The following is a 16,391-nucleotide window of genomic DNA, read 5'->3' as shown; positions in this document are numbered from 1 at the left end:
ATGTTAAAGCATTAGTCAGACCCAAATACTCAAATTTACAGCATGTCAAGAATATATTATGATGCTAGATACATCAAAATCTTGCAACACCATGGACACCACACTGAATATCACCTCATGATCACATGTCGATTGATAGCCTGCAAGAGAAATAGGAAAATTAAAGGCAAAGGACAAATTTGACCTTCCATGCATTGAAGATGAGTTCCACATGTTGAATAGGGCAACGCATTGAACATCTCCAAATCCATGTGTTAAACTCAACGATGTATATAAGGGCCACCCATGGTCATATACTACTAGCACATGGGCATCAAAGAGGTTGTGAGATCCCAACTTCATTTCAAAAAAAATTTCATGTCCATTTCATTGGTGACTTACTCCTTATAATTGTAGTGGTTGCAAGAAAATGATTTTTAGTGCCAATTTCAAGAAGGCAAAGGGCTTGCAAAAGTTTCAATAGATGGACAATTGGTGAAAAATGTCATTGAGAGAGATCCATCTATGAAGATGGCAACAATAATCACAATAACCCAACAACAGCTAACAAATGGCACACCACCACATCATATCTCTTTATAGCAGAGATTTGTATCGAAAGCTTTCTTCAAGTCTACAAAGCAATAGTAGACAGCCATTTCTTTATTCCTATCTCCCTTCATCTTGTCTTTCTTCAATCCCACAAAGTAGTAGTAGAAAACCCTTATCTTATTCTTGTTTCCCTCCATCCTTCCTTTCTTCAAGTCTACAAAGTAGTAGTAGAAAACCCTTATCTTATTCTTTTTTCCCTCCATTCTTACAGTGACTAAGTAATCCATGCTTGGGGTGGAACCTTGACTTGATGGTGCCCTAATTCCTTGTCTCTTCACCCAATTAATGATTTTTTTCTCAATAATGGTGCCATACAGTTTGTCCATTAGCTTCTTAGTATAATTGTTATGTAGTTCTTTGCCAACTTGTTGTCTCCTCCATTGTGTATTGGGACAATCTTATTGAGCAGTCATTGTGAGAGGAGTCCTCCTCCAAGGCTTATTCATGAGCATGGTGACAATTTTGTTTGTCTTATCATCTTATGTCAAAATTTGAGCAATATCTTAACCACTAGATGTGTTTTTGAGGACTTCTCGCTTCCTCTTAACCTCTACCTACATCATCTTCTTGATGATGTCATTTCTTAGCCGATAGAGAATTCATGGTTGTCTCTCTCTTCCCAATATCTTTCTTAGAGACTTGACAAACCATATCATATCATCCCAAGACACTTTCCTCACTAGATGTTTGCTGCAATGTAGATCTAGCAAAACCTTTTGCAATTTTTTTAAAGATCCTCAAAAAATTTTAGTTTGTTCTTGAGGAATCCTCTTTTCTTGTTCCTTACTACATGTTTGATGCTCTAGCTTTGGACCCATTCACATCTATGTTTGCTATTTTCCAAGCATTATGTGCTATTATGCATTCTTAAATTATACTAGTGGTTGCAAGGCATGCCTATTCTCCTCCCCTTGCTTTTTGTGAAGCATTTATGGGATAGTATTGTTGTCATGCATTTTATTCATTGCTTGGCAAGTAGGAGGCATTTGACAATGTGATATTGATGTTTCTAGTTTTTCCTTATATGTGAGCCTTCTTATAATCCATTCTTAGCCTAGAGGTGCTATAGGTTTTTTGTTTTTTCTACAACAAACCTTGTACTAGTGACATTGCTTTGTGGTCAGATACCAAGGTCTCTTTATGAACCCTAAGGTATTTCATTGTTTCCTTGTAGCCAGGCTTATGATCATATACTTGATCATACTTGACCCTTGGGGGGTTTAGCCTCCTATGTCTTTCAAAAAGGAGGTACTTATAGATGATTGAGAGGGTGCAAAATATCATGCTACTGGATGGATGCTTTTTCCTTTCGTTGTTATCTCTAACCACATATATTTCTTGTAAGGGTTTTACTTTAGGATCTTGTTTGTTTTTGCATTCTTTGTTGATGTAACATGCTATCCCACCATCTTTTATGTGTCTTTTTGTGTTCCATATTGATGTTTTAAGAAAAAACTATATTTTTGGTGCTTCAATGTCTCAAAAGATGTTTATTTCTGGTATTTGCACTTCTAGTGTGATGGTTTTGTTGTCCAAGGACCATCCCCCCATGTTCCATATTTTGATGTTGAGAGTCTTGAGTCCCATGTGTTCTTTGCTTCCCCTTTGCCTCTTTCTATGATGATAGTTTTTCCTTCTCTTGTGTAGGAAATTCTCCCCTCCCTTTTAGCATTCTTGAGTACTCCAAGCTCATTGATCTTTTGGGAGCATTGGCTCCTTGTAAGGTCCTTAGTTGTTGTTATCAAGTTCCCCTTGAGGTGATGCTTATGGTGAAACACTTAAAAGTGAGATTGTGTGTCCTAGAATTTGACAATTATTTATCATGGCTTGTCACCTTTTCTCTCCACTCTAGAGGAATCCAACCATTTTGTTGCTTAGATGTGCATTGTCTTTTAGAAGAGGACTTCCTCCATGTCCTCAGCATGTCTCTCTTCTACTCGCACAATCCACACGTTGAGGACCTTGTCCTACTGCTTTTTTTGCCACCCTTAATGTGACAGTTAGGTTATCCATTTTGCTATTGACTAAATCAGTAATGGTGCTGATGATATTTAGGAACAGAGAAAAGAGAGGGGAAGGAAAAGGGAAGAGAGGAAAGAAAGAGAAGGGGAAGGGGAAAGAAAGAGAAAAGAAAGAGCAGGGGAGGGGGAGAGAGAAAAGAAAAAGAGGGGGAAGGGAGGATGGTGATGGAGATGTTGGTGCAGGAGCTATTGGAAGTAGAGGAGGTGATGGAGACAAAGGAGAAGATTGCTGGTGAAATTTGGTGGTGAAGGAGGAGATGGAGGTGCAAGTAGAAGAGGGGGGGAGGGGGGACCTCGTTCAATCAACTTTAACTTATGATGAATATTTCAATTTATCGAGGAGTGAAAAGGAAGAACGCTAAAAATTTTGAGCTTTTTGATTTTATGTCCATATCTTGGCTAAAGATATTGTTTGGGAAAATATTATGGAGTTGCAAGGATTCTAGCAAGTATTTATTCTATTTTGGCAATATTTGAAAGCATTTTGTATTTTACCCTTGAGTGATTTATCCATGATAGCTTTCACAATAGTTCTATCCTCACACATACTTACACATGACCCACTTTTACGCAACTTTAAATAGTGGAGACAACACTCAAATTTCAATTATGATGTGTTTGACATTGCAACACATTTAGTCAGGTAGGATATGTTTACATTTTTGGGGTTTTCTGATGCAATGTTATATACATGAAGAACTTACCATAAATGCCCCACTTATAGAACAACGCCATGGTGCAATAGGCAAGCATGTACCACAAATCATTTAAGGCTTATGGGGCAACCTATGCCACATGTTAGTTTATTCACACAACAATCCATGCCGCGTGCCAATTTTATTGATGTGGCAACCTATGCCATGTGCATAGTCACTTTCACCTTTATGTCATGTGATTAAATACATGGACTCAAATTTATAATCCCTTTACTTTGCAAAAATAAAAGGACTTTGAATAGTATCTGATGTCCAACAATTTTCTAATTTCATTTATGTTTTCACCAAATCTTCTTATGATAGACCCATTAATGGTGCTAATCTAATAATAGTTTTCTAAACATCAATTTTGTGAAATCATAACAAAATATTGTTTTTTAAGAGGTGACACTATGTTCCTCTTATGGTACTCTATCCTTCCATATTCAAATTGTTGTATTGGATATCGTTTTGAAAACAAGCCACTAACCACATCTTGGAGAATCCAAATATTCCATTGGTTGTGATTTGAATGTGGAAGCATCGTGCAAGGTAGTTGATGCTTTCTAAACCATTAGTTAATTGAATACCAAGAATGGAAGTGACTATAATCTCAAGAAACACTGACACCACATTGAACATGTTATTCTCAGAAGCCTTTTTTGCTTACTCACTTTTGGAAAGTGACATTCTATGATAAGGCTTTATCATTGTAAACTCTAGGATATTGCAAAGATCACATTGTATTACCACACAAGCCTTATATGTGATTGTTTTCTAGAAGTTCCGCTTCAACTTCTGGATGCTATTAAAAAATCAATGGAATAAAGAAATATACCGGCAAGGGGTTGCACGTGGAGTTTGAGGCTTTTGCTCTTCTACATTTAATTCTCAACAGTGCTTATTTAATCTAATCAACTAATCTATTAAAGAGTTAAGTAAAAATGACACTTCTATGAGCACACCTCCAAAACTCCTCGGCATAGGCCTCTAAATATAATGGAAAGATCTATGCTCTTTTATATCCTCTTTTGAAATTTCTCAAGGTACCCAAACCCTTAGTCCATTCTATATCGCCTCTTTACTATTCATGCTTATTCCAATTTGTGGAACTACCAATATCCTTCAAGCCATTGCCCCCTCCTTTCGTACATGCAATGAGGACTATTAGTTCTTCTAGAAGCTCACCTTGGATCCTTGACTTGTTCATAACTTATAAAATTCATGTTGAATATGCAGTCTTTGTTGGTATTGATGGATCAACTCCCCACGTGTGAGCCCCAAAAAGGAGAGCATGGAAGAGTGATACTTTGCTTAGATTACGGGGAAAAGAGTACCACATGGGCAAAAATTAAGTATGCCATGTGGGTAGGTCTATTGGCAGCAGGACACACATGTATGCTGAATCTGAATCTGAAAGATGTGGTTGGAGTTTTGGCCTAGGAGGATAAGATAGATGGCACAAACTATTCCATGTGAAGTTTCATGGTGAAGAATCTGTTGGTTGCCAAAAGTCTTTGGGGCTTTGTCACAGGTGAAGAAGCCAGTCCAAGAGATGCGATCATTGCTCCTTGTACCCCTCCGCAAGGAGGTAATCCTCGTGATACGCAACAAGCTCAGCTGCACTTGCTGCTCCTACTCACAATCAGAGATATGATACCAAATCTCCCATTCTATGTCTCTCATTGCATGTCTGTTAAGAGTTTCATTATACCTATACCCGCTCCTTCAAGACTTGCAAGCAAGCTTAGTATACTTTGGAAAATATTAAATCTAGCAAGGAGGTTTCTACTTTGAAAAGACATCTTGTCACTTGACTAAGATCCAAGATATAGAGAATAGTTGCTCTCACTATTGATGCCTCAGAAGGGCTCGACCAAGCAGAAAACAGCAGCAGGTGAAAAACAGGTCGACCAGCCCACTTCTTCGCGACAAAACCACGCTCCTGAACTTGGAATGGATCATGGAGGTGAGCGCAGGTTCAAGACACTCTCTCGCTAACTGGAGGTTCAACACACTCTTTCACTAACTGTAGATAAATTCTTCCATGCATTGATTTGCTGGAAGACCCATTGTCCAAATACCAGACTGCAGCTGAAACATCAGTCCAATTAAGTGAGGTAACCTCATGGTTAGCATTATACCTGGCATTATAACTGCTGACCAAGAAGGACCAATCTTCAGCCACATAGTTTGCTAAAGCACTACCCTTGTTTGCATCTGATGCATTGGAATTTGAAGCTGTCATTCCATCTTCTTTTTCCCTTCTCCAACCTCTTCCTGCATTCATTGATATGGTGTGGAAATTGAGTGGAAATGTACTACCCTTCATGGCCAGATTTAGAGATATATGAAAAGACACAAGACTATGGCTATGAGTTCAAGTAGTGGGCACAAGCTGGCTGTCAGGTATCACCTCGTTTGCACAGTTTTTGAGCTGTTTTCAGCTAGCTGCCTGCTGTATAGCAGCTGTGCAAGTCACTAGGTCACTATAAGTTATGCTCAATACTTAGCACAAAGGGGTTGCTAGTAAAAAGCTACTTAGCTTTTCTAGCACTAAGGGAGTGCTAAAGAATACTAGTGGTAGTTAGCAATATGGCTCTACTATTTAGGTTTTCTAATTAGTACAACAGTTCGAGAACTCATTGACGAAGAAGTCATAGAGTTGATGTACTGCCCAACCAACGACGACATCTCAGATGTCTTCACGAAGGCGGTTCCCAAGGTGCAATTGAAGCACCTCATTCGATGCATGGGGATCGGCCCACAGTTGTGACATTGAGAGGGGGTGTTAGAAGGTCACTGCCCCACCTGTGAGCCCCCGATTTGAGGGGACAAGGGGGTAGGGGAAGTGAAAAAGATAGAAGACCTACCTGTCAAGCAACCGGCGCTGCAGCGTGAAGATGGCGCTACATCCTAGGCGCTCCTGGACCTGCGCACGGGCGGAGTTGGCAGCTGCAACAGCAGCCCATAAGCAGGGCTTATGGGTCCTTAAATAGGGCTGGCCTAAGCCGGCCTGACCAGCCAGCAAAGGCCGACCAATCAGGCCAGTTGGTGGGCTGGCAGGTCGGTGCCTTGTACAGGGAGCCAACTCCCTGGTCGGCCAAAATGAGGGGGCCTAGCCCCTCCTATAAAAAGCCCCCACTTCCCCCCTCATTCCTCATCACCTGCACTTACAGCCTTGCACACAGGCAAGCGCATAGGGAGAGGAAGAGGCTCAGCATTATTGACAACACTCGCGCTGTTTGTACACGCTCACCCTTGAGCTTTTGTTGCCCACGATTGTGGAGGAATATATCTGAGTTTTGAAAGGAGGAAGCTACAACTTGGGGAGGAGGAGACGGCTCAATCCCACTCAAGCCCTAAGATTGTGACACTGATACTACTCAGTCACGTCCAGGGGGGAGCTACTATAGGGGGGTGGAAAGAGGGAGGGATCGAGGACTCGGGGGAGGGGGAGGAAGGCCAGAAGGGATAGCGACTGCTGGGGTAGGGGGAACTCTAGAGTGGTGTTGCTCGAGTGCCTGTGTGCTCGGAACCCCTGCCGCTGGGAGATCCGACGACACAACAAAGAATGTCTCATCTGATGAAATACAAAGGCAGCCTGCGGGGGCCTCCAAAAATTGCTCTCCTTGAGGCGGGGGCGCAGCCGCTGCCCTTGCTGCCTCTTCACACTCCCAAAGTCTAGCCCACCACCTGTTGTTCTTCAAAGTCTTCTTATTGGGCTTCTTGTGCTCCACACTAGTCCAAGTCCATTGGGAGGGCTGGATCCAAGGAGTTTGTGACTGCATCTTCCGACACGCCACACGCTGGGCTCTCTCCGAGGTCATGCTGCTCTCTACGCCTAGTGGGGCTGGGGAAGGGCTCTGCTCAGCCCTCTCCTACAATCGTGTGCCAAATGTCCCATCTGCCTATAACGCAGGCACTACCCTGGCAGCCCCAAGATCTCAATGCGTTCATCAGCTCAGCAAAGGGAGAACTTGAACGGATTGGGGAGTCGAGGGTGCTGCGATTTGAGCCCCTCTAGCTAGACCAAGTGGTTGCCACCAAAATCCTTTTTCAACAAGTCAAAGTAAAGACTCACCGCTGAGACTAGCAAAAGGGAAATAAAAAGGGGGCCTCCAAAAGCTTGAGAACCTCTGCTGTAAAGAGCCTGAAAATGCGTCATCAAAAGAAGCTAAAACCAAGCTGAATCCCTTTGATGCTACCAAACAATGGGCTAAGTTCAGTCACCAAGAAACCAGCCCCTAGTGAAAGCATGGAGCTAGAAGGCCACAAGAACACTTGAAGGGGCGCAATGAGCCCACAAAGCTCGAAACAGTAGCACTAAGGACTCGAGCTGCTGCAAAGGGTGCGCCAGTGGGGAACGTGGACCTGCAAAATGGCCCAACAATCTGTTCCAAAGATCCCAATCTACTGGTGGCAAGCAGGCCGGCCTAAGCGGACTTGAGGCCCCTTTGAAATGCCTGCGGATGTGCTGAAAGCAGCCCAGCTATTGTGCGCGCACAACGCCTAGCTTCCTAGGCTGCCCCAAGACGTCAAACCAACAGTCCAAACTCAACGCTGCAGCTCCCACGATGTCGCAAAAGAGGTAAGCTAATGACGAGGCTAGCACAAAGGCGCAAGAGGGGAGCAGCAGTGGGACAAGCAGGGAGCAGCTACTTTGTACTCAAGGTGAGATTTCAAGCTTGGAAGCCACAGGTGAAATGATAGGCTTCCAAAAAGTCCGTGAGGGTTGTCCACCGACCTCACATATAGGAACCTAGAACCACCTCCTTTGGAACACACCAGTTCTGTAGTCTCTGCGACCTCTAGCAATGAGCTCTTGAACTCATCTGGTCCATAACTGTACAACATTACCTTGCCTGCCAGACTTTCAACTGATAGGAACTGCAATCAACCCTCTCTGCCACCCACACGCCCTCTCTAGATGAAACCAACCTCTAGCAAGCTAAAGGGTCGTAAATTGTACCTAACTTGACATCCACACTATTCACAGCCACAATGCATCCCTCCCACCTATCCTCTGTCCAGGCCCCTAGCAGTGCACAGTTGACCCTCAGTCACAAGCAAATGAGCTTGAACCTGATCCAAATGGCGTCAAAACAACTCCCAAGTACTCTATTCCAAGCTGGAACACCAAATGATCTACCAAGCAACGGCTAGCAAGAGAATTTTGCAGCTTGGAGAGAGAGAGAGGAAGAATCAGAGTGAGCAGGAAAATCACAGGTATAGAGAGAGGGAGAGAGAGAGAGAGAGAGAGAGAGAGAGAGAGGCACACCGCTCACAGGTAGGAGAAGGAAAGTGAAGAATGATCACAGCCTACAGGTAGGAGAGTGTGACCGTACAGCCAGCAAGTAACGTTGGGAAGTGTGCAAATGAGCTGTGCAAATGAGCTGTACAGCCAACAACTAGCATAGGAATGTGTATCCACAGCCCGTACAATCAGCCAAGACTGCCTTGGGATTCGTGTAGCAGTTCGTACAGCCAGCACACTGTACAACCAGCAACATCTCCGTACGATTAGCAAAAAAGCACCTCGATTAACGTGAGGAGTCCGTATGATCCATACGGCACCTCGAAAATCACAGGTATAGAGAGAGAGGGAGAGAGAGAGAGAGAGAGAGAGAGAGGCACACCGCTCACGGGTAGGAGAAGGAAAGTGAAGAATGATCACAGCCTACAGGTAGGAGAGTGTGACCGTACAGCCAGCAAGTAACGTTGGGAAGTGTGCAAATGAGCTGTACAGCCAACAACTAGCATAGGAATGTGTATCCACAGCCCGTACAATCAGCCAAGACTGCCTTGGGATTCGTGTAGCAGTTCGTACAGCCAGCAAACACCTCGATTATCATGCAAAAGTGATCCGTACAGCCAGCACACTGTACAACCAGCAACATCTCCGTACGATTAGCAAAAAAGCACCTCGATTAATGTGAGGAGTCCGTATGATCCATACGGCACCTTGGAATGCGTGCAATTGATCATGGGTGAGGGAGGAAATGATCCGTACGTCACGTAAACCTTCCAAGGTCCAAGGCTAGAGAGAGGATATCCAAGTTAGAGAAAAAAAGGTCACCACTTGCAAGCACATGCACACAGGGGACTGCCACATGGCTCATTAAAGCCCCTGACCATCTTACCAATAACACGCTTATGTCCCTCCTTGGGGTCAACTTTTTGACCCCTCTACTCCTTTTGGGCCTAGTGGGTGCACCTAGGGTTTGTACCCACTTCTAACATCGAATCCCAAAAATCACGTCCCCGTGACATAACCCCCTCTTGAAACAGCAAACTATCCAGTTTGCTGCTGAAAATTACAGCAATTAAACAATGACGAAATAGGCATGAATAGCTCATACCAGAAAAGGTATCATCTGTAATATACAACCAGCAATGATGATATGGTCTAGGAGAGTGCAAGAGTCCATCACTACATCAATGCATCACCTATGTGGAGTGACTAGTACACTCATCATAGAGGTCTCGTGGCAAAATACTCTCAACAATCAGTACCTTGGGTGAGACCGACAATGTCACCAAGCGACCTCAAGATACACGAGCATGTCTATCGTGAGGGAGTGGAAGTGCTACCCCCTCTTGAGCATCAAGCAATGCTCCATACCGTTGCTCTGTTGAGCCTGAACGAGCCTCCACCATAGTGGGCTCAAGCTGAAATGAACCCAAGTAGAGCTGCAATACCCTAAGTGAATCTACCAGTTCACCTTTCTCCATCCAGTTCGCATCCACTGCTGTATAATTTCTAAATTTGACCAAATAACGACAAAAAACTCTACATCTGATCTTTCTTTCCTTATGTGCCAAAATCTGTTTAGGAATCAAGAGCTCATCCTACTCTTCCACTTCAGGCTGTTCCTCATTAGGCACATCCCCATGGAAAGGTTTTAGCAAACTCTCATGAGAAAGGTATTGTGAATTGTCTAGTGCTGTGCTAGCTTCAGCATGTAAGCTACATCATTATAGAGAATGCCACTAAAGCTTATGCTTTCTTGCAAGGAAAGACTTTGGGCTTCAAGTGTAGCAACTAGGAAGCTCCTAAAAGTTCAGGAAGTTTGGACAGCCCTCCAAGGCACGGTTTATTGCAGATTAGAGGCGAGTACCGCCTCGGTAGAAGATGACACAAGAGGAAAAGAAAGCACCTTATGATGCCAACAACTGCTACATATGCAAGGAAGAGGGCCACATAGCATTTGAATGCTCGAACTGAAAGAGGAAGTACCTCTCAAGGGAGCAAGGTGAGCAAAGGGAGGAAAGACAGAATGACCAGAAGGTAAGAGGCCAAATCCCACGGCTGGTCTTATGGCAAGCAGAATGAAGATGCTAGGGAGTTATGCAGAGCGTGGGGAAAGATCCGTGATCAGACAGCTATGTTTTTCTTTGTTCCAGGGACCCGTGCCAATTTCATTTTTCCAGAGCTGGCTGGAAAATTGGACATCAAAGCAGAAGAGATGGGACCTCTTTGTGATGCAGACATGGCTTGTCCTGGGCACAGTGAGTCAATCACTCCAATAATTGGAAAGTTACGCATGCACATTCAAAGCTATGTGGACATCGAGCAGTTCTATATCATGCCTTTGAATGGATGAGATGTTTTGCTGGGCATACCATGGCTCCACAGGGTGGGGGCACTTTTGGACACCAAAAACAGGACGTTGACCTTGTCTCATAGGGGCAAAACCCATATCTTGGATGCAAAACTAAAAGGGGAGTCTATCCCAGATGTGTCTGCTTCAGCTATTTCTAATGTAATGAAAAAGCATCTTTCAAGGTACTTGGTTTTTGCACAAGAAAAACAGTCTGCTGAAGAAAATTCTAACTTTTCTAAGCTGGAAAAAGAGAGGACAGAATTTCTTTTTCAGTTTAAGGTTGCTTTTCTGACTCTCTACCACATGAATTACCTCCAAAATCATGCCATAGGTGTAATCCCAGGAGGCCGCTTGCCAAACAAGCCTCCCTACAGAGTTAGCGCTGCCCAGCAGGAGGAGATCATGAACCAAGTAAAAGATCTCTAGGAAATAGGACTGATTCAGCCAAGCTTTTCTCCCTATTGTTTACTTGTGTTGCTTGTGCAAAAGAAAGATGGATCCTGGAGGATGTGCATCGATCAGAGAGCTCTGAATAAGATAACAATTAAGAAAAGTTTCCCTATACCGATGATTGATGATATCTTGGATAGGTTAGAGGGGTCTACTATGTTCAGCTGGCTAGATTTGAAGAGCAGCTACCACCAAATCAAGATTGAAGATGTGCATAAGACAATTTTCAAAATGACATTTGGTTTGTATGAATTCCTTGTGATGCCATTTGGGTTGACAATGCACCTGCCACCTTCAATAGAATGATGGACAAAATCTTCAGAGAGCACAGAGCCTTTATGGGTACCTTCTTTGACGACATTATAGTGTTCTCAAGAGCGAAGCTGAGCATAAAGAGCACTTGGCAGTTGTCTTTGCAGAGCTCATGAAGTACAATTTGCTTATCAATGCCAAGAAGAGTGAGTTATACATGCACGAGATCCACTTTTTGGGACACATGGTATCCAAAGATGGAGTTAGGATGGACACTGCCAAAGTGGACGCCATAAGGAATTGGCCATCATTGAAGAATATCCATGAAGTATGCAGCTTTCTTGGTTTATGCTTGTACTACAGGCGCTTCCTCCGCTATTTTGCAAAGATAGCATCACCCCTTCATGCTCTACAGAAGAAAAGGAGTGCCTTTTAAGTGATGTACCAAGGAAATTGCAGCCTTTGTAGAGCTTAAGGAAAAGCTATGCTACCTCAAAGGTGGTGGTGAGCCAAGCAGCTGAAAACACTTGCTTGAACTCCACCCATGTGGTAGGATTGTATAAGCAAATTGGCCCACCACTAAAGTACATTGCCTTTGAGAAAGGTGGCTGCCTTTCTAATCTTTGATGACACTGTTAAATTCCCACCAGCATATGTTACATCAAACTGCTGTACAAAGGTCAAGGGCTTCAGCCTATCCTGCATTCCATTGAAAGTTTCAAACTTTACTGCAGCCCCACCTTCTTTCAAGTCTTTCAACTTGCCCTTGGGTGCAACATTGTCATATGTAGGTGGCTGCAAAAATGTGGTGCCATCATCTGTCCCATGCTCTATGCATTACTACCACTTCCCATGGCTGGGTTGACCATTCCAGGTCCCATTCCCTGCATCTGAGGCATATTCATTGAACCACTCATCTCTTCAGACTCATCTGTCTCATCCTAAGATGCCTCAGTGGCATGCTCTGAGGAAACATGATGTTCCTCATTATCCTCCACCCCAGCATTCTGCTCTTCTTCTTTGCTTTCTTCATACCATGCCTTATATTCAAAGGACTCTACGTCCTCTGCCCGATCACTGGGTGTGTTCACCATTGTGGCTGAACTTTGTGGCTGTCATGAAAATGCAGCAAAGGCTTCCTTGTCCCAGCACTACCAGGGCTCACCTCTGTGAGAAAATGGTGATGGTCCCGGCAACAGAACCACTGAAACCGGCCTCTAGCAAGCTAAAAGGAAGTAAACCATACCTAACTTGACATCCACACCATTCACAGCCACAATGTATCATATCCAGCCACTTCCATTAGTTAAGTATCACTGAGAAAAACAACTTTAAACACACTGAAAGGGAGGCTGGAGTGCCCCTACTTAGAAACCAAACATAAGCAATGTAGATTGGCCCCAAATGCTTTGGTGCCCCCTTCAGTATTTATAATTCTTCTGGCAATGCAAAATGCTGTTACAACAAGGGCTCACCCCTTGCACTCTGCTTCACTGGCAAATCCACTGTCCAAGCCAATTCTTCGCCTCAAAAGGCATCCAATCCCCAGCACACACTAGAACCCAACTGCCAAGGCAAGGCTAAGGCAGTTCCCACTGTTAGTGTCCAATTGAAAGCTGTCAATGCATTCCACAAGGCATCCAGCTTGCTCTAGAGGGTTTGCAGTCCCACAATCAAGTGTCCAGCCTCTCAAGGCAACATTGCAATAACACAGATCTCAAGCTGAACAAGTGACCTCAAGACAGGAAGAAATCCACAACATTGTCCCTCTGGCTCCAATCTAGGCACACCCTCTGTATCTGAGTGATTGTCCACAACCTGAATGGCCAAGAGAGAACTTTGAACAACAAAGAGCAACAACAAGCTTCAAAAATGACAAATGGAAACCAAATGAAGGTCAAAACGACCGTACCCGCTATCCTTGGAAGAGGGACGGAGCTTTGCACTCACACCTATCCTCTGTCTAAGCCCCTACAGGCAGCAGATCCACCAAGCAAGGGCTAGCAAGAGAATTTTGCATCTTGGAGAGAGAGAGAGAGAGAGAGATGAAGGATGCTCTAGAATCAGAGTGGAGAATCACGGGCAGAGAGAGAGAGAGAGAGAGAGAGAGAGTGGCGAATGATCACAGCCCACGGTAGGAGAAGGAAAGTGAAGAATGATCACAAGTAGGAGAGTGTGAATGTACAGCCAGCACTTAACGTTGAGAAGCGTGCAAATGAGCCGTACAGCCAACAACTAGCATAGGAATGTGTGTCCACAGCCCATACAATCAGCCAAGACTGCCTGAGGATTCGTGCAGCAATTCATACAGCCAACAAATGCCTCGGTTATCAAGCACAAGTGATCCGTACAGCCAACATATCAACCTCGAGGGGCGTGCAGCAACATCAAATCCTAGGGATTTTTAGCATCCACGGGTTCGTTTGCACACCGAAAAACACATTTGGCTGTGACACATGGGGGAAATCTACCTTACTACTAGAAGGCTGGTATTATCTAAGATGCGTGCATTTATTGAAAACTATGTGGTAGGTTGCCGGGTTGTCAGGTTCCTAAGGCAGAACGCCTTGAAAGCGCAGGTTTATTACAGCCATTGCAAATCCCGGGTAATAAATGGGAAAGTATTTCCATGGATTTTATTACCGGTTTGCCTAGAACACGCAAGGGTCATGACTCCATTTGGGTCATAGTGGACCGTCTAACAAAAATGGCTAGATTCTTACCTACTAGAACAACCATCTCAGCTATTCAACTGACTCACGAGTTTGTGGACCACTTGTTTAAGCTGTATGATTTGCTATCTGACATAGTCAGCGACAGGGACTCGAAGTTTACAAGTAACTTCTAAACACTTGTTTTTGAGAAGTTGGAAACTACTCTAAGTATGAGTTCCTCACATCATGCACAATTTGATGGGAGTATAGAGAAGGTCAACCAATTGGTTGAAGATATGCTTCGGGCATATGTTTCTAACAGACACTCTTCATGGGAAGATTATCTATGATAGAATTTGCTTATACTGGTGCAAAGCAATCAAGTACTAGTTACATTCTTGTTATGCTTATGTACGGGTTTTAACCTAAGTCACCAGTTATTGTTGGGTTGAAGGGAATCCAAAATGATGCTACAAAGACATTCTTGCAAGACATGCAAGAAATGTTGCAGTTTGCCAAGGAGTCTATTAGAAGTGCCCAAGATCGGGACACATTTTATGCTAATAGACATCGTTCACCTAGAGAGTTCTATGAAGGAATGATGGTATATTTGCGTATTCCCAAGGAGTCCAAGAGCCTAAGTACTGGTTTGGTTCCGAAGTTATCCCCCAAATATTGTGGTCCTTTCAAGATTATTAAAAGAATTGAACCAGTTGCATATAAACTTGAATTGCCTCCTAATGTTAAAGTACATCCAGTGTTGCATCCTAATGTTAAAGTACATCCAGTGTTGCAGACTGAAAGAGCTACTGGGTGTGGATGATCAACTTGTTTCTCCTCAAGAAATAATAGAAGTTATAGATTTGACTTTTATTCCACACGAACCAAGAGTATTCTTGAATTTTGTGAAAGACACATTCGTAATAGACTTATCATGGAATACAAATCAAGTGGAAGGATCGTGTTGAGGAGGATGTAACATGGGAGACATTACAAAACCTCCAGAGGACATTCCCGGGTTTTTTAGCGAACTCAAGAGTGAGTTCTTGGAAGTATGTCATGTGCACGGATTGGTATCTGACATGTACTGGGTACACAAGACTAGCTCAGGTAGCCTAGGGAGGCTTAGGGCTAGGCAGGCTTGATTCTCGGGTTGAGTAGCAAGGGTACGAACCAGTTAGAGGTCTTCGCTATTTTTGGCGCATGGGGCCCGAGTCTATATAAGGGGCACAGAGATTCAGTTCTCAGGGAGCCAATGGGAGCAAGTCTCGTTCCTAGGTGCTAGGTCTGATCCTGGATTGAGTCACGAACGTGCGCCTGCATCATAGCGTAGCCCCAGCAGATCCCAGGCTTCACAGTGCCACCTGGTGGTATGGGACACCAGGTTGGTTAGGATCTAGTTGGGAGTTCGTGCTAGTAGCTCAGCTCATGGCTTGGGGGGGACATCTCCTAATTCGGGATCGTATCCCGTAGATGTCGTGGTTGGGTTGTGAGCAGCCTGCTCAGTTTTCTCACGTTTGGTGCGTTCTTGTGTTTGCTTGCAGATCAGAGGTTTCAGGAGTGCTGCCGCCGTGTCACATTGGCACAAGGTTCTGTTTGATAACCCAGCCCGGGAATTATGCCATACATGATGGGTGGTGGTTTTCTAGAGGACGCCTTAGTGTGCTGCCCCAATTCCGTGCTACCATACTCCAGTTGCCAGACACCAAGGGATTGCAAGCACTCTAGACAAGATAGAGAGCAAATTTTTCCGGCCTCATTTACGAAGTGACATCCACCAATGTGTCTCATTGCCACACATGCTAGTAGGTGAAGGTATCCCATGGGATGTTGCCAAATCTACTTCAGCTCCTTGAGATTCCGGCCTAGCCTTTTGAACAAATCAGCATGGATTTTGTCACAGATCTTCCAGGAATACCATGTGTCTAACCATTGTGGATAGGGTCAGCAAATTTGTCATGCTTATGCCAAGCAAGGGTACCAATGTTGATGCACTCGACTTTTACTCAGATAGTGGTATCCGATGTGCGTATGCCGGGTATCCTCGTGTTTGATAGGAATTCCAAATCACCACTTAGTTTTGGAGAGTCCAATATTCTGAAAAGTATGCTGCAGATGCAC

The sequence above is a fragment of the Dipteris shenzhenensis genome, chromosome 16, assembly GCF_047967505.1.
Source record: "Dipteris shenzhenensis isolate YYH24624 ecotype China chromosome 16, Dip_SZ_1.0, whole genome shotgun sequence".
In the NCBI taxonomy this organism is placed as follows: domain Eukaryota; kingdom Viridiplantae; phylum Streptophyta; class Polypodiopsida; order Gleicheniales; family Dipteridaceae; genus Dipteris; species Dipteris shenzhenensis.
The sequence above is the reverse complement of the archived record's forward strand: the minus strand, read 5'-3'. Positions refer to the sequence as shown.